Raw genomic sequence first — 23,920 nt, forward strand, 5'->3', positions numbered from 1 at the left:
TGCTGATAATTGATAAATTGGCTGATTTGCCGATAGCCGATAAATCAGCCGATATTATTATATTTTTTTTTTTTATGAATAAAACGTTCTTTTTTGGACCCTTAACAAAAAAAGGTATGAGCTAAAAGCTGAAGCTTTGTCCTCATATTGATTAACTTAATAACAGAAGAATTTTCAAGTTAAAAAAATGCAATCAAGAATTAAACCTTTGTGAAATAAGCAAATACATATCCTTAAAAAGAGTTGTGAAATACATTTGATCTTCCTCTTGTTGCTGCAGCTTAGATATAGGTTCAGGATAAGGATATAGATCCTTATAAACTTACTTGTATGCATTTGTCAGCTGATCAATGCAGTGTGATGGCGACTACGGGTGCCGGTGATGAACACATTTAAGCAGGGGTGTAAGCAGCTCTCAGTTGAATGGAGTCAGCGCTCCATCTACTGGACAAACGGTGCAAGGACATTTTACATTGCCGACACAAACATTATTTCAATAACTGTTCTGTTTATGAGAAAATATTGGCATTCTATCGGCAAAATTTCGGCCAATAGTGAGTACTTTGAAAAGGGCTTATATCGGCCGATATGTCGGTCGGGCTCTAGCGCTGAGATTCAACAGTACCGAGAGCCGTAGTTTTCGCTGTAAGGTTTTTTTGTTTTTGTGTTGTTTGTGTCCAGTTCAATAAATTGTGCGTAAAGTACTGTCCTACACCTGTGTGTGGACATGTTGCTACATTTTTAATGCATGAAATGCCGCATAATGTGCTATCAACTGGTGCAGCTAATATTGGCTAACCTGGTAGAGCGGCTAAACCGCGCTACAAATCGAGCAGGACATTGAAACGTGAATGTAACTTCTGCACCATCTGTCCTTTTCCATGAGGTCTCTTTGATGGACGGCATATTTCTGTTGTATTCTATGCTCCAGATTATTGGAGGTGTCTGGCTTCTTTTCCAACTTGTGGTGTTTGTGTGGAAACTGGAACGCATTTACCTCGGGTGTGATGCCATACCCAGCCTTGATTTACGGCTTCCGAGGTAAATGGAACATGTCGTTGCTGCAAGAATTTCAGTGCTGTGCTTTGTCTCGAGGAGCTGTTTTGAAAAGGTCTGTGCTGTCAACACATTGTCCACGATCAGGAAGTTTGGAGTCACTGTTGTGGGGCAGATTTTTACACCATAAGATCGAACCCGGGGAGGGTGGAATTAAACCAAATTAACCAAATTTTAAACTCTTACTTCATGAGATTAATCTCACTAAATTTAAGAGTTGTTTTGATTGATTGTTTAAAGACCAACTGAGTGTCTGGCTTCTGGATTCCTTAGGTTCTGAGGAAATGTGTTTTATTGCTGGCTATATTTGACAATTGTACAATAAAATATGAAAATAAATGAGCGGCAGATTAATCAATGACAAAAGCTGTTCGTTGCACCTGAGAGCAGATATGTCACTCCTTTACAGATATGGAGAAATCAATTCCGATCCTCATTAGCTGGTCCAGCGGGCCTCCTTTGCAGCAACTTTCCCTTTCTGGCCGCCTTTTTTTTTTTTCTCTCTCTCTCTCCATTGGAGTGTGGCTGTATTGCAGGTCCCCCACCACAGGAAGGGGGAAATCAGATGGAGAGCCCTTCCTTCCTATCTTTCTCTCCCTTTCTTTCATCCTTCTATTCTTACCTCTGTGTTCTCTGTTCTCGCCTCACAAAAAACAGCAAGCCAGAAGACTGCTGGTCCATGGGGGAAAGAGGGAGACATGAGAAAAAGTGGCCTTTTTGATAGTCTTTCTGTGTCTGTATTTTTGATGGATGGACAGCATGACTTTAGGTCACTGTGCTGCATGTGTCCAATCCTATATCGTGTGTGTGTGTTTTGTAAGTAGACATGTTTTTTTTTTTTTTTTTTTTTTTAAGTATTTATGTATGTGAGACACTTGTTGCCATGGCATGAATTGTGCATTGAGAACCATTTGGGTTTATGGTTTTACGTTTGTGTCAGTTCATTGCATTCACAGCTGTAGTGTTCAATTGATTCCTTACTTTGTGTGTCTTTTGCCAAAACTGCTGCTGTCGGCTTCATTTCATTTGGCGTGTAAAGCTTGTTTTGAACTTGCTAATCCCGTAACGCCATAAGGGGGCTACGCTCCATCTACCTAGCTGGTCTACAAGGGCGAGTTCAGGCAGCCAATTTGAGTTATGCAGTATGCACCCGCTCTTATTACATTCCTTGATGACATATCCAACACTGTGACAGAGTGTGAGCTAAGAAGAAGAAGAAGTACGTCCGAAATAGCCCCTGAGGCCTGTTAGTGCCACTGCTTATCTCCAAATTGTGTCAAGTGGATGAGAGCCTACGGCTCGCCTTGAATGGAATACCGGTCCAATGCAGGTTACTTCCCCAGACAAGGCCGGTACACATTTACAGCTCAGTGGACTGAGACAATGTAGACTAGAGCGCCGTGCTCGTAGTGCATAAACCTCTGCCTACACTAGTTTCCAATTGCACAATTTTTTTTATCTTGGAAAAAATTTTCAAGGTCAAATTCCTGTTAGAAGTGACTTTTCATAAGCTAAATTAGATGTGATCAAATGTCAGGAGTATGCATTTAGTTCTTGTACTTGAATCAAAGTTTTTTTGTGGTGTTGTCAGGGTTTTTCCTTTCAACATTTTTGGTTTCTGAACTCTTCTTTTTGTTTTGTTTTGTTTTTAGATACATTGGTTATCTCTGCTGTGCACAATTTGTCATTGCTTTTTGGCACTTGGTTTCCAACTGATGACTGGAAGATAGACAAAAAGGCATAAAATTGGAACCACCATCTAATTTTGGTGGTGTAGGTAAATCCATACCACAAAAATGAGTGTGATTGAGGCACTTTTGATTAAGACATAATGTAAATATACATTAAATGGGGTTTTAATGTTAAATTTAAATGGCCACAAAGATCAGTGGTGGGCACAGGTAACTGAAAAATTTGCTTCGATAACCGCTAATCCACTAACTGAAAAGTTAACATTTATAATGCCAAACCAATAAACCACTAAAGATTTTAGCAGAAGTTACAGGTAACCGCTAACTTTTAGTGTTGACTCAGAACATTGTAGGCTACTGATGAGCCAGTTTTGAGTTTAAGCACTGCAGGGGCGTAAAATCAAAGGCGATCACAAACCCAAAACAAACAATAAGCTACAGGTTTTCTCTTTATGCACCCGGCCCGCTGCTGTCAAAAGAAGTATCATTTACTTTTAACATACAACAACACAGACAGTGCGCAGGAGACATCAAATGCAAGCACTTTTCACTCATGGTTTCATTTATAAACAAAACTAATTCTGGGCAGTTTATCAACATTAATGGCAACTCTGTCAATTTTACAAATATTGCACATATCTTTTAAAGTAATGCACTAAGTCTGAAGGTTTGAGCTTTAACAGACACTCACACTAAAAGGCATTATTGGAAATGAGTCTCCTCTCAATCACTTCCCCCTCCCCTGTCATAGAACGCTGCCATCATACAAACCAACACACAAGTTACAGTAACTTGTGTGTTGGTTTTTACAAATAATGTATTTGTAAATGTGTAATTTTTCATTTGTAAAAAAAAAAAAGGCATTTGCAAAACTGAAAATTCTGTTTGTGAAGCGAATAGCGACCAACGATCACTAAAGAAAAAGTTAGCTTTGCTAATTAGCGCTTAGCGGATTAGCGGAACTGTGCTCACCACTGGTCCAGATCAGATCTGGATCAAACCTTGTTAGTCCATAAAGGATACCATCCTGCATAATGCTCTCAAATATGAAAGGAATTTGATCTTTTTTGTCAGAGTTATGAATTTTTGAAAATTCCTTCAATGTTAAAGGATAGGGATTTTTTTTTTTTCCAGTTTTCCAAGATTTTTCCTGACTTAAGAACTTGAAAATTGAATCATTTCTTGCCTATCAGGATATGAATCCTCTGTTAAAAAAATCATAATATATGAAAAATTGTGGGTTACAGGTTGTTCACAAACAAACAAACAGGGTTGAAAACATAAGGACGAAGACATGTATCGTGAGCAGGATTGGAAACCAGGTATACGTATTGGCAGGCCAGCTCCTTATCCACTCATCCAGCTGCTCTACAAAAACTTAGTATGTCAGGTATAAATGTCTTTTCAAGCCGTGTGGAAGGGCAGGTAGCTTAAGGTGGAAAATTAACTGTGTCTTATGTATGTGGTGATGATGTTGGACCAGCCTGTTATAGCCTCTATTAGTATGTTTTCAACAATGAACTGACGTGTCCTTCAAGAAAAGATCGCGCCGCTGTTGTCATATTTGTGATCCATTTGTCATTTGAGCCTATTTCTCCACTCCATCCAAGGAAATAATCGAGTGAATAAGAAACAACCATGTTATCAGATCACTAATCAGTGTGCAAAAGTGATGCAAGCTGTTGTGAGTCAGAAAGTTATGACTTTTGTTGGAGACACAGTGGCTTTTTGACAGTCCAACATGACTGTTTGTATCCACACCTGAGCTTTGCAGCAAACCCACTCTGGAGCTGTGTGTTAAATCATATTACCGCTTCATTTTTATTTGATTTCTTAAATGGATTAAAGTAGCTGCAAAATGGCCAGTAATGCTGTTATCATCCAAACTGTATAAGTGTCGCAATTCAACATTGTTTCTTTTTTTTGTGCGTTATCTCTTTTAATCAAATTCTTCTTTGTTTCTCTTTATGGTTCCTCTTAAATTGAATCACTCTTGCGACGGGCGAGCTAACTCCATTATGGTGGTACTTAACTAGAACAAAAGAATTCACTCAAGGTCTTGTTTAAGTGCTTCTGTACCCTGATGATGCCCTTTCATGCTTAATAGAGAGCGTTTTATGTGTGATGTGCTGGCGTGCAAGTGTGATTTTTGTCTGCGCCTGTCAGGCATGCGTCATGCGTGGGTGCACGCTTCTTGTGTGTATGCCCTGCGTGGGTTTGTGTGTGCGCCCCCCTGCCTTCCCCCGTCATCGCATTGAGCGTTATTTCGAAAACAACACAATTATGCGAGACAAAGCGAAGTCTCGTTGCGAGCATGAAAAGAGAGTGCAGGAACAACACAAACCAGCCTGGACCACTTGACCCTATCGCAGGATGGGGGCGGGCGGGTAGGGGAGTTGCCACCCTGGAGAGAGATAATCCCTCCAGTCACGACGGCCACACCCCCTTCCCCACACCGCCACCCCTGTGTTTGGACTCTGTCACGCGCTGAGCTGTCAATCACTCAACAAAGCTGTCTGTAAGGGGATTACAGACCCTCTCTCTTTCTCCTCTTATCGTCTTCTCTCCTGTTCCTCTTTCCTTACCTCTCTCTTTTTTTTCATCACCCTCATTCTGCCACCTGCCTGTCAGTCACCCTGCCCGCCTGTCCTATTACAGCAAAGTGGACAGTGCAGCTTTCTCCCCAAAATGTATTTTGTGCTCCCATGCTTATCTTCAGCCTTCCATTTGTCCCCAATAAGCCCCCTTTCTTTCCAAAACCCTTCTACGTCTTCTCTCTATCGCGTCGCGTTGTTTCTCACCGGGGGACAGCAGGCGTGTTTTCGGCCATGTACACAAGTGTCAAAATACTTCAGTCAGCAACGCAATCCAGCAACAATCACAGTCCAACCTCAGAAGTCGCTTTGAGATATTCATTTTTTTCTTCGAGGGAGGTCGGGCCAAGAAAACAAAATATAAAGATGGACATGACAACAACAAGTCAGGACAAAGAGCTGCAGACATTACAAAAGACAAAATTTCTTTTCGGTCACTGTTTGTGATCTCCAGTCCTTAAAAAGACGCGCGCCGAGCTAAATGTCAGCTCTCCGTGAGTGTGATGAATGGCGGGCATCCCTATCTTATCTTTCAGTCCTTAGCCGCGCCGTCTCAAACCCGGCCGCTGTTTCCATCGCCTTCTGCAGGTGGTGACAGAAGCCCTGCTCCCTCAGTCACCCTCCATTAGTTCCTGGTTTTCTCACCATTTATCGCTCCGTCTATCTGTCTGTTAAACGTCTGTTTAGTTTAAACGTCTGTCAGTGCTCAGACAAGCGTTCACTCTTCACCTCCATTAAACCGGTCAGCCCACCTTGAGTGCCGTTTTATCACTCTTTTTGTTTCAGTATTCACTTCACACTCTCTTTCTCCTCTCACCAATAATCAGACCGGTTTGGAGGGTCGGCCATTGTTGCTTCCATGATGTCATATGGTTGTTTTGCCCTAATCCTATATATATAATTTGAAATCATCAGTAAATTCTGCATGGAAGAAATACATCTGTAATATTTAAAGTTACAGGTGAATTTGTTTCACAACTTTAATTAAAGTTCTAACTTTAATTCCATTTGAGTTTTGAACTATCAGCCTCATCAAGAAGAACAAGCCATTAAAACTTGATGCTGATTGGATGTGGACTTTGGTTGCATACTTTGGCGAGATGGAACACTTAATGACATTTTAATTAATTTCTCAAAATGCTTTCAGCTCACCTCCAAGAAACACTGGATTCTTCAGTCTAATCAAGAGGAAAAATTATTAAAATTATGGTGTTGATTAGGATCCTTTTACAGTGCAAGATTTTAATTTTTCAACATTTGCATTTTCACTACTTTTCACTGTCCCCTGTGTTTTTGCAGTCAGGCTGAGCAAACGAGTCTGTACGGCTGAGTATCAAAATATTTTTTCCCCACAATTCTGTCGGGTTTTTTATACATTAAACATACATTAAAGTGAGGCTTGAGGTCATATGTCATTGAAAGTTTTGGACTTTTGATGGATGTGTTAACAATAAATCAAAAGGTGTTTGCAATTTGTGGTGAAGTGCCCCTTGGGTCCAAGAAGAGTTGACTAAATTTTGGGGGTGACCCCACGTTTTTAAGTATTTCTATGCTTCTATAGAATTTGGAGGGCAGGGGTGGTTACAGGTAGTGGGGTTATAGGTATTACCCACTTTTGTTTTGTTTTTGTTTTCAACACCCCATATACCGGTTAGTGGGCTTGAATGAAACGTTACACAATCACAGCCCACTATATGAAGATGTGTATGAAGAAAAATAATTTCAGTCTGATGTTTTGAATGGGAGATGATTGGATTTATTATTTTAATGCATCAGTTACACATCTAAACAGGCCATTTGGGTTGGCCTGTTTGTTTATTCAGCTATTGCTTCTCTGCTTTGCTTTTTAACGTCTGAGATGTTTTCCGTTGATGCCTGCATTATGACATCATAAAGGTGATATAACGGAAAAGAATTCAGAGGTGTGTGTGTGTATATACACTCTGAGTGCCCCTCTAGCTTTATTTGTCATTGTCACCGGCTGAGGTCTCGATTAATTTGACTTCCCCTGTATCAATTTCAAATTTCATCCCAGTTGATCAGAAAACGTTTTTCACGGTTAGTTTTACAGTTGTGCTTATCCGTAATACCCCTGAACGAGAGGATGATGCAAAAGGATAACGGTCTTCAGAAATAAATAGAAATCGAGAGTCGTACCGATGGAGAGATGCTGTGATTTTAACAAGCGTTCGTTTTGCCATTAAAGGCCTGAGATTAGCTGCCAAGTGAGCAACAAGGAAAAGAAGCAGCAAACGTAGTGCGGGTGATGGGGTTGTTATCTGGCAGGCGGCTGATGGTTTTAACAGCTGTGTTATCTTGTGTATCTCATACTGGATTAAGCCCCATTCTCTTACGCTCATCTTCCGCTGACTGACAGTCTGATTAAAGGCATCCACTGGCAGGAGTGAGGGAGCTGGTGAAGGGGAGGAATAAAGAGGAGAATGTGTCATTGCTCTTTTTAGAAAAGTCAGATTTTTCTGGTCTTGCCTCACAGCTCAGGCGCTGCGTTCGGCTCCGTCTCACGTTTTTGTGCGAGCCTCTTACCCTCGCTCGCTCTCCTCCTCACCTGTGTCTCGCACCCCCTGTTTCTCCTTTGTCAAACGCGCACCGTTTCGCTCTCTTTTATACCCTGCAGCCTCTCCCCAGCAGAAAGTTCTCATGCTCAGTTTGGTGTGCTGGCTTTGAATACCATCACACGCCTATAGCACACAGCCAGGGGAATAATGGAATCAAGGAAGACTCTGAGATGGGGGCAAATAAAAGGATAAAGCAGACTGAGGGGGATAGAGAGCTTCATATTATTAATTTAGTGAGAGAAAGAGGGAGATTCTGTCAATTCCTCCCTACACTGGTGCTTCCATAGTGGTCTATAGTGGCACACAATGGAGAGAGTGAAGCGGGGTTGGAGGTAGAGATAATCCATCCCGCTGTATAAACCGTGGTATTAACTGTTTCATAGCACCAGCTTGGCCTGCTTTTATTCATCTGTCATCATGCTCCTCTATCTAATTTCAGCCTAACTCCGCCTCGCTATCGTCTTCGCCATTTGCTCCCCAGCTCCTCCTCCTCTCCACCTCATCTCCATCATTCCATCCCACCCGTTGCTCCTCCATCTACCTCTCTGTGGGCTTCCGACGTAATCCCTCCAACATTTCTTCCAGAGTTATAGACTGGAATAAACCTGCCCACACCCAGCCGTGTGTGTCTGTGTGTGTGTGTCTCCACTTTGAGGCTTGAGCTTGGTCTAAAGCGTTAGCGTGCGTGTAATATCACTGAACATTGTCAAAACACAAAACAGAAAAGTTAGAATGTCTTCCTCCTTTTCTGAAGTCTAATTGGGTTCATTTCATGCTCGGCACATTTCCACCAAAAAATAAAATTCTGGTTCAAAGTCTGATTTTGGTTGATATTAATGATCATAAAATTGAGCAAAACGTCACGTCTGTGGAAAGAAATGGAGAGAGAAATAAGAAGCGCCTGCTTCTGGTGCACTGAAAAAGTACTTTCTCTAGAGTTGTGTGCACTTGTGACTGTATTCCTTCAGTTTTAAAAGGCATTTACTATTGTTTTAGTTCATGTGTTTAAACCTAATTGTATGGCTTGTGGATTACAAACATGCTTCAAATGGTATCTTACAGTTGGCAGCTCACTGGGTCATCAAATCTGGCAAAATGTATTCTCATCTGGCATAATAATGAAACGGAGACCATCTCACGCCAGGGTTATGATTTACACACAGGCGTGCATGTATTGGGACATGGTTGTACATTAGTAAATGCAAACTCTTGGTATCCACACTGAAACGGAAACGCCACTTCTTGAGTCTTAAAGAAAGGGTTAATGGTAAATATTTTTATCTGCATGGATGCAAAAGGTGATTATGTTGGAAAAGGCCCAGACTGTTGAGGCAGGATGCGTCTTACGGTGCGCACAACAAGCACTGAAATGCCTTTCTGTGACAGTAAACCAGCAACATGTGCCAGGAGGAGACGTCTCCAGAGATTACTGTAAAGATGTTTCTGCCTCTAAAGAGAGACCAAGAAAGAGCGAGAGGAGTCTTTGTTTGGACCTGATTGATAAGTGTGTCTGACCTTTAACACCTTTCGAGAAATTCAAAAAGTCATTCTCTCACTTTGTATTTAGTCCCATCTGCTTCAGCTTTGCACGAAAACACACACACACACCTACACACACACATGCGCTGGATGGCAACCTAATTCTGTCTTTTCTTTCTCCCCTTTTCAGATACCTCCCAATTACAGCCACTCCATTTTCCACCTCCCTCCCTTTCTTAACGGGCAATCTCGTTAATGTCAGAACACTTCTTTCTCTCTGCTTTTGTCTTTTTTTTTGCCTGACCAGGCCCACAGAGAGAGTGAGATATGAAGAAGTTGAGATAAAGAATTGAGAGTCCAGCTGAAAGAACAAGCAGTTGAAGAGAGTGTGGTGCGGGGGGTCGGGAGGGGCCAGGGTGTGCGGGCAGAGAAAAGCCAGATCCTCTATAATAATGGCCAGACAAGTGTGTGAGATTACTGCCCTGGTTTCAGGAGGGGACGTAATTACACAGCGTACTGCCTGTCAGAAGGAATGAAATGGGGAGGGCTGTATTTAGTGATGCACTAATCAAGAGATTGGGGAAGGCGATGACTAAATGTGCACCGGAGTCCAGGCGATGCACACACTTTCCTGGGATGAGTAATTTTAAACCATCGAATGCTGTAAATTATTCAAAGGCTTCATGTGTGGAAACATCATAATTCCACATTGGAGTGTGAATTCCACTTCATTTTGCCCTCAGGCACATTTCTCCCTCCATCCCCAGCCCTTGTGGGATCTTAAAGGAGCTAAATACCACATGTAAACCACTTGAGTTGACCGCAGGTCTCAGTAGGATGCGACACCTACCTTGTGCTCTGGGTGGCATCACATTTACTTTAAGTGGAAGAAATTCCCTGACAAATCACAATCGGCAAGTTCAGTTGACGTGATTTTTCTGTCTGGTTAAAAAGTGCAAAGAGCTTTGTGGTATTTTGTGAGGAGGTTGGGAGTGGCAGAGAAGTATGTGAGGATGGTGCAGGATATATATGAGGATAGTGTGACAGGGAGGTATACAGTAGGAATGAAGGATGACTTCAGGGTAGAGGTGGGATTGCATCAATGATGGGATTTGAACCTTTTCTTTTTTGCAGTGGTGATGGACAGATTGACAGAAGAAATCAGTGCCCATAGACCTTGTCTGTAGATATGAAGGGAGCAGCTTGATTCAAACATGAAGAGGTTGAGGTATGCACGGGAGAGAAGGTGAATAAAACTTGGTACACGATGGAGGACGTGCATGACATGAATGAGAGGGAGCACTGCAGAATTATATGGTTGCAAGGAGTAGAGATGGTGAAGGTAGAAATATTTGAACCGATGTTTGTTAGAGAGGTGAAGAAAGGAACACAGGCAGGGCGGAGTGGGTGGTGTGTCTTGTGATCGAGGAGTATCTGGAAGAGTCAAAGGGGAAAGGTTACAAGAGTGTATGGAGACCACAAATGCTGTATGTCTTCGAAGTGGTGATGCAAAGACGGGAGGCGGAACAACAGAGAGGACCAGCGGGACTACAGCGGCCCAGCGAGTACACTGCTGATGGCAGATTGGTTGCATCCCTTGATGTCATACTGTAGGAATGTTACAGATCCCTGTTTACTGCTCAAGCAATTTTCTTATCAGCCCTCGTTGGAGTCTGGTCAGAGGCCTTACCATTGTTCTCTGTCTTGGTCTGTACTGCAAGTCATGCTCCATGAGCTCTTGTACCACAAAAATACAGAGCCCAGTTTCTCTATCTGAAAACGTAGCTCATTGCTCACAAGGTTAACATCGTTCATTTATGGAAAGCAAGAGGTACAGATGACTAACAGCAGAAAGAGACCCTTCGGGGGTGTTCTATTTATGTAAATTTAACTGAATTGAATGGAAACCTTCAATGTTCTGTCTTTTTTTCCCCCAACACTACAACAGTTTTGTATAATTTTGTAATAGCCACATTTGTTCATCATCAGTAGCATGCAAATGGAGAGCACACCGGAGTGTAATGTTTAGAGCTTAGAATTTGGCTTGAATTAATGTGATTAATTGTGGCGTTTGTGCTTTGAAGATCCCAGTCTATCAAATTGTAATATTTGGTTTTTAGCCCAATTATTCATCCATAGAAATTAACTAGAAAAGAAGAATCTGTTTGCCAAAACTGCCCTCCATCCCCTTCACTTTAAGGCAGAGTCACATGTTATTAGCCACATTAGCAATAAAATTGAATATTCTTATTAAAATTTAAGTTTTCAGTCCTGTAAAGCCCTGTTAGAGGCAACCACACAAATGAGGCGGAGGAGGGGGGCAACTATAATGTCCTTGGTGGAGATTTTTGTTTTGGCTCAATTAACCAGCAGATGCTTAATTTCCTTCTGTATTGACAGAAGATATTCTGTGGCGTATTATAAGCGTCATCCACCCATTTGCTAAACTCACTTAGTCCAGTTGAGGGTCATATTCATATTACCAGCAGTAGAAGCTAAACTAATTTCCTTTGGGCTTTCCCATTTTGCTCAGGATGACTACAGAGGAGCTATTATAGATCTGCATGTTGATTTGCTATAAGTTTTATGGCAGATGCTTTTCCCATGCAACTCCTAAAGGTCAATGAGAATCGGGTATGGGCCACCGTAAACCAGGGGCCTTCCAGGGAATCGTGCTAATCAGTTGCTGCTCCATCCCATGCATTTGTCAATGGACATCACCCCAATGATGTAGTCACTTGTCCCCCCCCCCAAAAAAGGACAAATCTGCCTCTTCCTTATGTGCACAAAGTTGACCACAAAAACCCTCTTTGAGGAGATGGAATGGCAAAAAAGTAACTATGTAACTGGTGATCTAAACACTAAACATCACTGACTATAATGTGTTGCAGTACAAGAGTATCTTGATTTTTCTTTATCTTGAAGCCCTCTTCAATGTGCGCCTTGTAGCTGACAGGAACTGAACTTTGGGCAGTGACTGGTTGGAGTTGTTTTCTTGCGTGGGATGGGGAGCCTTGTCTGTGAGTGGGAGGTGAGCTAGCACTTTGAATTAGTTCAGCTTGAGCTGATGTGTTAATTAGCCAGCCGTGTGGCTAGATAATTAATGAGAATCATGATTAATGACCGTACATTGTGCATGGCTACGGCAGAACGCAACGTGCCGATAAGGGTGGCAGGAGGATCATCGCTAGCTCTTCACCGTCTTCCAGATTCCTGTTGGATGTATCTGTGCCTGTAAGTGTTTGCATGTGGAAGTTGTTTTTTGTAAGTGATGCGCGGGCGTTGATGCCAGTGCGAGTTTGCAGGCCTGGCAGTCAGTAGGCCTAATGACAGACTGCAGCACATCAGGGGGCAGATAGCACTTCTAAACAACCTGGCAGTGCTGCCCACTGACACCAGATCAGAAGAAAGACCTCACACAGCTGAAGATTGACATCAGGGAGATAAAAGATGGGTTGTTACTGTTGTGTGGGATGTACTTTCTATAAAGTTAGGATAAAGGTCTTAACACGATTGCCAATAAATGGTTAGATTGAATCACACAGTGCTGAAGATGGAGAGATTAGAGCAATTTTTGGGCCTCCAGTAACTGGATATTTGGTGTTTAGCATGTAGCATACTATGGCCCATAGATTAAACAAATCTTGAAAACCTTAATCCTGTGCTGTAGGTAGCACAGCATGTTGGGAAAGTCAGTGGACAATTTCCACGTTAAGAGCTGTTACATTATTTAATGATGGCAGATGCAGTTTGCATTCAAAGCTGGATTTAATCATGTCTTTAAATGTGCTAAAATGAATTGTCACAGATGAGATTCTTATGAGTCGTATTGGAGAATAAATTGATTTGCTCTCATAGATCAATGGCTTTGGCGGTGTCAGGATGAGGGATTATGCAGTAGTTTATGGATAAGATAATGTTGATTTAAGGGACACAAGAGGAAGAATGAAAAAAATCAACATCATCAAACAACACCTGGTGTTTATCTGCAATTTGTTCGTGATGAATACTGACTCCACCGCGCCCGCAACAACAGGCGGTTTGACCACTGACCGCGTGCACATTGGAGGCCTTGACCTCCCGTTGCTACAGCTTGCAACACATGATCCTGTCTCATCCAATGAGAGGGAGTCTTGGGAACAAACTGGGAGGTGGGAGGTGACATACCATCGCTCACTCCATATGTGTGTTAATCCGCTTTGTCTGGCTGGATGCACCATCAGCACTCAAGCATGACCCTTGACCTCTAACCTCAAGTGGGAGGAGGAGAGGGTCCCTCCCACATCAAGCTAGACCATCATTAGCACAGTTAAAGCAATTTAGATCCATGGCATGTGAAGGCAGAGAGAAAGTGTGATATTTTTGTATCGTGAAAAATGGAGTGGAGCCATTGTTGATGGACAGGATTGTTTTTTGTAGCCATATTTAAAACCTTGTTAGCAACCAATCCTCTGAGTGGTCTAATAGTCAGTAGTGTGGTGATAAAATAAATCAAACTGTATTTTCCTGAACCTCAGCATAATTATTGTTATTCATGCCTTTTTATACTACTTTCACTGTTTATTTCTGTTGATGATACTACATTTCAATTAGGAGGAGTTATTTACTATGTGGTACTAGTATAGTAAACAAACTGACTAGACCTAACATCTAAGGGTAATTTATATACCTTGGGTTCTTTCTTTAAGGCAAGGCACTTAGTAATACTGCCAAGGAAACACTCCTTTTTTCAGAGATAAATGCTTTCTGGGAATTGCTGGAATTCCATGCTTCAATTCATACCGAACACTGTTGCGTTGACATGGCGTGTTGATGACTGTTGATGGGTGGCCAGTAGACCGAGGCTTTGAAAATGAAAGAAACTGACAGAGAATTCTATAAGATATTCCGTAGGCAAAACAAAGTTGTTTTGTTTGTTTGATGCGGGGCATCAATGTCAATCACTGTCAAATCTGGTCATGATTTGATGACTTCTAAGATGACTGCAGTTACTGTTTTTATTTTTTATTTTTGTAGTTAATAACACAAGCTGGCTGGGATGGACTGACTGACTCATTCACTCATTCACTTGTCTGCATTTTTGCTGTAGATATACGCTGCACAGAGAACAAATAAAGTCATAACTTGTATATGGAGTTAAATGTAAGAAATAAGAAATGAAGGCGTGTGGTGTTCTTTTTCCCACTCTGATTAGGAGGCATGGTGCTATTGTTAGCCGAGAGGTGCCGGTAAAAGCATCTTTCCTTTTCACTCTTGTTGTTGAGAAGAGATGACAAAGGATGTTTTCTGCTCCTCCTCCTCATTTTTAAACCTCTGTCCTCCAGGCTGCCCTCCTCTCCTTTCTTCTCTTCGTCTCTCACGCTGAGCCCGCCATCCATTTAGTCATTCTTGAACCTTTCTTTTTTGCCTACAATGTCACCGTGTCCTTGCTTCCAACACTCCTCGCTTTCCATCTCTCCATCTCTCCCCTGTTTTTCCCCCCTTTTATTCGTCCTTTCACCTGCTGCGCTCCTCTGCCAGGGGACGGGGGGACTAATTATTCCTCTCTCTTCGTTTCTCCATCTCCGTGCTGCACGTACACCTGTAACACAGCGGGACAGCTCGCACTCTTTCATCCCCCCTCACTAATCTGCATCTGTTTTGTCATTCCCTCCCAAGTTTCCATCTGATTTTTCACTCTTGCACCAGCTTACACAAGGGTTGGATGTTCTTTGTTTTTCGTTTCCTGTTTTTTGCTTCTTCATATCTGATGTTGCACCTGTTTATTGTGTCTTCCGTCTCTCTTGTTCTCATCTTGAGCTGTCAGTGAGGGAATCACTCAGATTTTTTTTTTTCCTCTCCCATTTAGCATAAACATGCAGCCAATTCAAACCAGTCCAATTTCTCTCTTTGATGAAAGGAGACGTGTTGTGTCCAGAGATTTAGGTGGCTGTAAAGGGAGACGTTCAGATGGAAACTTTGTGTTTCTTCTTGCTGTCAGCGTGGTGGTGGTGGTGGTAGTGGGGTGGGGGTGGGGGGTGTCTCTCCAGAGTACCTCTGAAACAAAAGGGAGGGACAATGCGGTATTTTTAGAGGCTTTCATTTTTGATTACCATAATGATTTGTGCTTTGTAGAGTCTTTTCATGTATATTTGACTGTGTGATTCTGTGTTCAACAGGGTGCGTGGGGCGTTTCTTGGTTGGGCGGGGGAGGCGGGGTGCACGCGCACGCATCCACAGCAGATCAGTCATCCTCATCCCCAGCTGTGCCCGCTGTCTATTTATTCCTCGATTCATCCGATTTTTTAAATTTATTTTACACACCAATTCCTAATGCAAATAAGTTTGTTTGCTTCCTGCCGAACTGCGGGAGCAACATGGGACCTTGTGTGTGTGTGTGTGTGTGTGTGTGTGTGTGAGAGAGAGAGACCCAGTGAGTAATAGAGTCAAAGTCCTTATCTGTCACCAGAGAGCAGCCTGGCTCTCTCAACTGTCAATCATCCAGCCCTAGAGACAAACACTCTGCTTCAAACACACACACACACACACACACACACACACACACACACACACACACACACACACACACACACACACACACACACACACACACACACACACACACACACACTCAGAGGTGAGAAAAAGAGTGGGAGGAAGGTAGAGTGGCAGCGGTGTGCCTGCAGTTAACGATTGGTTTCATTGCTGATTAATCTCTATTATTTTTGTAATTAAAGACTACAAAATGTTAGAAAATAGTGTCCTTGTAAATAAATACCGATCACATTTATCACACATCACAAAGAGACGTCTTCAAGTTACTGTCAAAAAGCCAGTGGATCTAAAACACGCAGAAATATCTGTCAAGGCCCCGTCTCAAAGGAGCATTATAATACTTATCAAATAATACGTCATATTTTGGAAAAACTAAAATACCTGTTGAACTTCTGATGTTTTTGTACGCTTATGCCTTAAATCTACGCTTAATCTTGATTTTAATATATAAAAGAATATTGAGCACATGAGCTGCGGTGCTTATTTGATTGTTGCTTGTGTTGTACAGTCACATAAATCAGCTTCATTTGAACTCGGTTGCACTCGGAGCTTTCATCCACCCACCGCTTCACTTTTTAATATTAAGTGTTTATAATGGGTTAGAAGATGGCAAAAGAAAAGTGCTTCCCACATTTTCTTAGATCACAAGGAGACAACTTCAAATTACTTTTCTTTCTTTTAAAATGTTTACCTTATTGACTGTAAACATGCTCTGTTTAAACCAGTGAACTCTTGGTTTTATGGCTTTTAAAACTAGCAAGTGTCGGGTGTCAGATCCCTTTTAATCAGATTTAAAGCGGCCGTGTGCAGGATTTATGGGCGTCTATTTGCATAAAGGGAACATAGCAACAACGACTCAATGTATTTTTATAAGCTTAGAATGAGCCCTTCATTAGTGCATGGGAGTGCGCCCCCTCATGGAGGTTGCCGTGTTGCACTGCCATGTTGGTACAGTAGCCCTAAAGGGGCGTATTTGCGCTGCCTTTTGTATTTTGCGGTGCAGATGGAAAACTGAAGAAAAAAGATGCAGTGTCAGTGGTTGCTCCCTCTACGTGGCCTACTGGTTGCTAGTGCAGACTAGCGTGTTTAAGAACTCTCATTGTTTATTACGAGAGGGAGGGAGGCATTAATCCCCATCACCAAAGAAGTGAAAATGTGAAATGAAGCAAGGGGTGACAGGTGATGATGACACAATGCAATCTGCAACCTCACCACAAGATGACGCCAAATTCTGCAAACTGTAGCTTTAAAGCATTGTCTAAAAACAGTTGAAAATCAGATAATTGCTAATTTAATGCAATTAAACAGTTCAAATGTGCTCTCCTTTGCTCTTACAAGTCAAAAAGGAAACATCTATGGAGATATTAACCTAAAAACATGATCAACCTTTGTTTCTTCTGTTTCTGTTTCTTTGTTTTCGAGTTTAAAACCACATCTTTATAACTTGAGTGATTCTAACACATTTAAAAGTGTCGTATGCCGTTTATCCTTTTTGTGTAAAACCGGTCTGTGAAACAAAAGAGCAAATTTACATCATCAGCCACATTTGAGAAGCTGTCACAAGGCAAAATTTGGCATTGTTGCTTCAGTAGTTGACTATTATTTTCCCTGTTCAGTTAATCAACTATTTTCTTTGTGGAAGGAGCAAACAACAGATGAGAGGTAGAAAAGACACAGTGCAGCCAGAAGAAGCAGCTGAGGGACTGGGTGGAAAGTGAAGGACAAAAAGATGGAATTTGTGATAAAAGCGAGAGGCGGGCAGGGAGGGGGCTGTTTCAACACCTCTGTTGTGTATTCTTGGAGCCTCACGGGTCCACGGGTGTGGAACTTTAAAACACTTCACCTGCATGAATTAGACCGGCCCCTTGAAAATACCCGGGCGACTTTTGAAAAAGACACTCTTTTGAAAATAAAGTGGGAGTGAAGTGGCGAGTGGGTGTGCTCAAGCACACACCCACACACCTCTGTCACACACACACACACACACACACACACACACACACACACACACACACACACGTGCACGCATAATGTGTGCACACGTTCTGGCGAAGCTATCAGCGCTGCAGTATTGGCATGACACACTTCAATATCCTGACGGGAGTGAAGCGGATTTCTGATGACCCGGAGGCTTTCTCTTTCAATGTGTTTGTGTGCGGGAATGTCTGCCCGTATACGCACATGCACGTGATTGCACTTATATGTGTCTGTTTGCAATCGAAACCGCCTCCAGCATCCCCTGCACCCCGTCTGTCCTACTTTCACGGCCGTTTTCCTCCCTCCGCGTTCCACATTCTCACCTCTTGCGGCAGGGTAACTGTTGATTTTTACCGCAGGGCTCCACAGCCCCTGGGTCGAGCCGGGACTGCCGCTCCAGCGCGTTTCCCTAAGCCTTTAAACCTTCCTTCATCCAAGAACGGGAGGGAGAGGGGGTGTTAGGGTTAGAGGGGGAAAGAGGAAGGGAAAAAAGAGAGGGGGGGGGGGGGTTTCAGTCCCAAATCGCTTCAAGATGTGTTCCACTGGAGTTGGCGGAGCTGAGATTCTGGGAATCGGGTAGCGCGGCTCTGAGCCTGTGTGGAAACTGAATGGAAGCCAGGCTTCCATTTAGAATGGCAGATTAAGCCTTGCAGCAGATACACAAGGCCCCTGCTGACAGACACACACATTTTTGAGGTGATACTCTTAGGAAGACCTTCTTTAGAGTAGAATATTCACCTTATTACCATGTGCTAGCGTCATCCTTAGCATTTCTGTTTCTGCTATAGCAAACCATTACTAGGAATACTGTAAACAAAATGTGGCTCATGCTGGAATTATAGTTTTGTTTATGGATAAGATCAGATCGAATTGTGCACGCTCACTTGCATGTTTACTCATCTTAATAGTGATGACACCATCATGTGGTGTCGGTTTGGTGAATGTTGTTACAGTGACTTGAGTGTCAGTCCTGCCACCATCCTGTTGCACATGACCCCAACTTGCATGTTTTATTGGTGGGAAATAGCTTATGTAGACATGGGAAGAACACGCATACAAGAGAACTGGTCTTTTGCGGTATCAAACCCACAGGCATGTTGCTGTGAGGCAAGCGAGCTAACCGCTACACCAGTGATTTTCAACCTTTTTTGAGCCGCAGCACCCTTTTTATATTTACAAAATCCTGCGGCACACCACCAACCAAAATAATATTATAATTCTATTACCTCTGGTTTTGCGCAAAACCCAATTATCGCAGTAGAAAATCGATACAGAAAACACCACATTTCGAAAATCCTCAAGCATTTTGTGCTCTGATCTCAAGAGTTTTTTTTAGACGTGTCGACACTTTTATTCACAATAATCTGCCACTCTAATATTCACGGAGCGCAGAGGCTGCCTTCAGCGAACCCAGTTGTGAGCGAAAAGGCCCAAGATTGACCACGGTGACATCAACGGAGGTCAGGCCGCCTTCCCAGCACACCTCCACAGCCAACGCGGTTTCTCCTTCCCCAGAGGAGCCATGCTCCGTGAGCAGCTGAGATTCACGCTGTAGTCAGCAACCCATAACCATGGAGACGCACAACGCTATGTGCGCAAGTATGTCTGTTATACTATAGTACAGCGCTTTGCTACCATCTACTGGAATAAAAGAGCATTACATCATCTGCCACACTTTTACAGCACATACACCTGATAATGGTGATATTTGATAATTGCCCACAGCACCCCTGATGATCGATCACGGCACCCTAGGGTGCCGCGGCACCCCAGTTGACAATCACTGCGCTACACCACTGTGTTGCCCACGAAACTAATGCAGAGCTCACTGAAAAGTTAACTGAATCAAAAATTACATTTCTAAAACTCAGCACATAACAGTAAAGCTCACAAAAAAGCAAAGTGAATATGAAGTTAACTGAATTGAGAATTACAAACTAAATCTGAGCAGTAAAGCAGTGAAGCTAACTGGCAACGCTAATCTACAAATGAACTGAATGTAAAACGAACAATCTTAGTCAAACTCAAGCTAACTGAGCATCTAAAGCTAAATGGCTGCAAAGCTAACGGAATCTGTAAGTAGCTATTTGCCAAACTGACTCTAATGGTAACAGTATGTAAGCAGGACTGAACATAACCTGAATATAAACGTAACTGACCTTAAAGGTAAACTATCAAAAATAAACAGAATATAATGCTAATTTGACGTAAAGATAAACTGCCATGAAGTTAACTGGACATGTTGGTAAACTGCTATAAACAGAATATAAAGCGACAGCAACTTGACATATAAGCTAATATAAACTTAACTGAATATAAAATTAATTGGACATAAAGTTAAACACCTCTAAATTTACATACTGGTAGTGGCCGAGCCTTTGCAGCGGCTGCCCCCAGGCTCTGGAATAGTCTCCCCTTTAATATTAGATCATCCCTGTCCCTAGAGACTTTTAAAGCCTCTCTGAAAACCTATTTCTTTTCTCTGGCGTTTCCTAAATGAGCAGTTACATCTCTGTTTCACCTTAGTATTTCTTCTGTTTTTTCTGTTGCTTAATGCTGACAAATTTACCTTATTTGTAGTCTTTCGGTAGCACCTTTGAGTCTGGTCTGCTTGAGGTTTCTTCCGCAGTATCATCAGAGGGAGTTTTTCCTTACAACTGTCACCTGTGTGCTTGCTCTAGGGGTTGGTAAGGTTAGAACTTACTTATTTATGCATAGCACCTGAGGCAGCTTTGTTGTTATTTGGTGCTTTGTGAATAAAATTAAATCAAATTAAATTATTTCCTACTACTTTTTGCTCTTTATCTTACTTTGTCTTTTGTCTGATTTATTGCCTGTTGTAATTTTGTTATTTTTAATTAATATATTTACGATTGGGGTAACTTGGTGCCCATTTTTTTTATTATGTACAGCACTTTGGTCAACTGTTGTCATTTTAACCGTGCTTTAGAAGCGAAGGTTGAGTTGAGTAAGCTGCTACAAAATTAAATCAAATCAAATCAATTTTATTTATATAGCGCCAAATCACAACAAACAGTTGCCCCAAGGCGCTTTATATTGTAAGGCAAGGCCATACAATAATTACGTAAAAACCCCAACGGTCAAAACGACCCCCTGTGAACAAGCACTTGGCGACAGTGGGAAGGAAAAACTCCCTTTTAACAGGAAGAAACCTCCAGCAGAACCAGGCTCAGAGAGGGGCAGTCTTCTGCTGGGACTGGTTGGGGCTGAGGGAGAGAACCAGGAAAAAGACATGCTGTGGAGGGGAGCAGAGATCAATCACTAATGATTAAATGCAGAGTGGTGCATACAGAGCAAAAAGAGAAAGAAACAGTGCATCATGGGAACCCCCCAGCAGTCTAAGTCTATAGCAGCATAACTAAGGGATGGTTCAGGGTCACCTGATCCAGCCCTAACTATAAGTTTTAGCAAAAAGGAAAGTTTTAAGCCTAATCTTAAAAGTAGAGAGGGTGTCTGTCTCCCTGATCTGAATTGGGAGCTGGTTCCACAGGAGAGGAGCCTGAAAGCTGAAGGCTCTGCCTCCCATTCTACTCTTACAAACCCTAGGAACTACAAGTAAGCCTGCAGTCTGAGAGCGAAGCGCTCTATTGGGGTGATATGGTACTATGAGGTCCCTAAGATAAGCTGGGACCTGATTATTCAAAACCTTATAAGTAAGAAGAAGAATTTTAAATTCTATTCTAGAATTAACAGGAACCCAATGAAGAGAGGCCAATATGGGTGAGATATGCTCTCTCCTTCTAGTCCCCGTTAGTACTCTAGCTGCAGCATTTTGAATTAACTGAAGGCTTTTCAGGGAACTTTTAGGACAACCTGATAATAATGAATTACAATAGTCCAGCCTAGAGGAAATAAATGCATGAATTAGTTTTTCAGCATCACTCTGAGACAAAACCTTTCTAATTTTAGAGATATTGCGCAAATGCAAAAAAGCAGTCCTACATATTTGTTTAATATGCACATTGAATGACATATCCTGATCAAAAATGACTCCAAGATTTCTCACAGTATTACTAGAGGTCAGGGTAATGCCATCCAGAGTAAGGATCTGGTTAGACACCATGTTTCTAAGATTTGTGGGGCCAAGTACAATAACTTCAGTTTTATCTGAGTTTAAAAGCAGGAAATTAGAGGTCATCCATGTCTTTATGTCTGTAAGACAATCCTGCAGTTTAGCTAATTGGTGTGTGTCCTCTGGCTTCATGGATAGATAAAGCTGGGTATCATCTGCGTAACAATGAAAATGTAAGCAATGCTGTCTAATAATACTGCCTAAGGGAAACATGTATAAAGTGAATAAAATTGGTCCTAGCACAGAACCTTGTGGAACTCCATAATTAACCTTAGTCTGTGAAGAAGATTCCCCATTTACATGAACAAATTGTAATCTATTAGATAAATATGATTCAAACCACTTTAATACCTATGGCATGCTCTAATCTCTGTAATAAAATTTTATGGTCAACAGTATCAAAAGCAGCACTAACTTCATTGTTAACAGAACAATGAAGCTTCACCAACTTAACGGGGTACACCCCGGACAGGCCGCCAATGTATCACAGCCAGTTTGACATAGATAAGCTAATATGAAACTAACTGGATATAAATCTAAACTGATATATACTAACTATAAAGTTAATTGGACATATTGGTAAACTGTTATAAAGTTAATAAAGTGCTATAAACAGAATCTAAAGCTACAGCAACTTAACATATGTAATATATGTAAGCCAGTATAAAATTAACCAAATATAAAGCTAACTGGACATAAAGGTAAAGTACGATAAAGTTAATTGTAAAGTGACTCCTTATAGGCTTAAGAGGCCAATTGGGCTGATGCTTATGTCCAGTTCCCATAAAGTCAAATAGACATATAGCTAAAATGCTGTAAATGCTACAGCAACTTAACATCATTGTAATCATCATCATCTTCAACCACTTATCCGGGATCAGGTTGCGGGGGCAACTTAACATTGCGAAGCAAACATAAAATTAATAGTTTTTAAAGTTAATTGGACATAAAAGTAAACTACTATGAAGTACACAGAATAAAGAGCCAACTGAAAATGTAAGTGACTTTATAAACTATAAGTAAATTTAATGTGTCATTGTTAGCCACATTTGCTTATTCAGTTAAATTCAATAAAATGTTGGGGAAAGAAAATGCTATTACCGTTTCCTGAAGTCCAAAGCTGACTTCACCAGCTCCACTTGATTTTATTCCATTCTTATTGTAGCTATTATCACTTTGGCTTTCTTGAAGGTACTCTCAGTACTTGAAGGATTTGCACTTTCTACATGGGCTGAAATATGTGTGAAAGTGTTGCGAATGTCACACTATCCCAAAAAGGAAAATCGGACGAAACTTTGAAATTATCCTTCTGTGAATTAAGGTTGGTTTGTAAAAGGGGGAAAAGCTTTAAAACTTATGTTTTAGAAGCTTTAATTTGAGAATATGATGGCTAAGAAAACAAGCGAATGGCATTGACCTTGTGCATACTCTACGGCCCCTTGGGACCTCCTATGGATTACACTGCTCTCCTGACACTGTGGCCTGAATGAGCTTATGTTTAGTCACCTTTAGCTAAAATTTCAGGCTCCGCGCACCCTTTGGCCCCTCCTGAGCACAGTCTCAGCTTCACGCACAGTCTCAGCTTCACACACAGAACAGGCCTGCACATGTCACAGACTGGGGGAAGTTGGACTGTCGGCGAACACCTATACGCATGAACGCATGTGGATGCACTCAGAGAGAAAAGCTGGGTTTTGAAAATGTGGGCGACCCACACCATGGGAGGTCAGCGTCTCACCTCTCGCTTTCCCTCCCACAGGGACAACCGTTGGACGATGGTATGGGAAAGAGCGCCACTTCATGCATTACAACCTCCCTTCCTCTTGAGCCTGCCATGACCTAATTAAATTAGCGAGCTAGTTGGAGCGAATGAGTTAAAGCTCAAAGACTCTTCAGGCGTTAAGCATAAATGCGAACTGA

At 41.9% G+C, this 23,920-nt stretch overlaps 1 protein-coding gene and 1 long non-coding RNA gene across 2 annotated transcripts in view; one reads left to right on the forward strand and one right to left on the reverse strand.

The window, feature by feature from the left end:
- efnb3b (ephrin-B3b) overlaps positions 1-23,920 on the forward strand; it is a 126,450-nt gene that overhangs the window by 17,357 nt on the left and 85,173 nt on the right. The gene's annotated exons all lie outside the window — the stretch shown is intronic.
- Positions 14,578-23,920, reverse strand: part of LOC117504538 — a 38,711-nt gene continuing 29,368 nt past the window's right edge. Inside the window, exon 2 of the long non-coding RNA XR_004558817.1 lies at positions 14,578-15,432. This is a non-coding gene — a long non-coding RNA (uncharacterized LOC117504538). The remainder of the gene's footprint in view (positions 15,433-23,920) is intronic.

Source organism: Thalassophryne amazonica, chromosome 23 (assembly GCF_902500255.1).
Source record: "Thalassophryne amazonica chromosome 23, fThaAma1.1, whole genome shotgun sequence".
In the NCBI taxonomy this organism is placed as follows: domain Eukaryota; kingdom Metazoa; phylum Chordata; class Actinopteri; order Batrachoidiformes; family Batrachoididae; genus Thalassophryne; species Thalassophryne amazonica.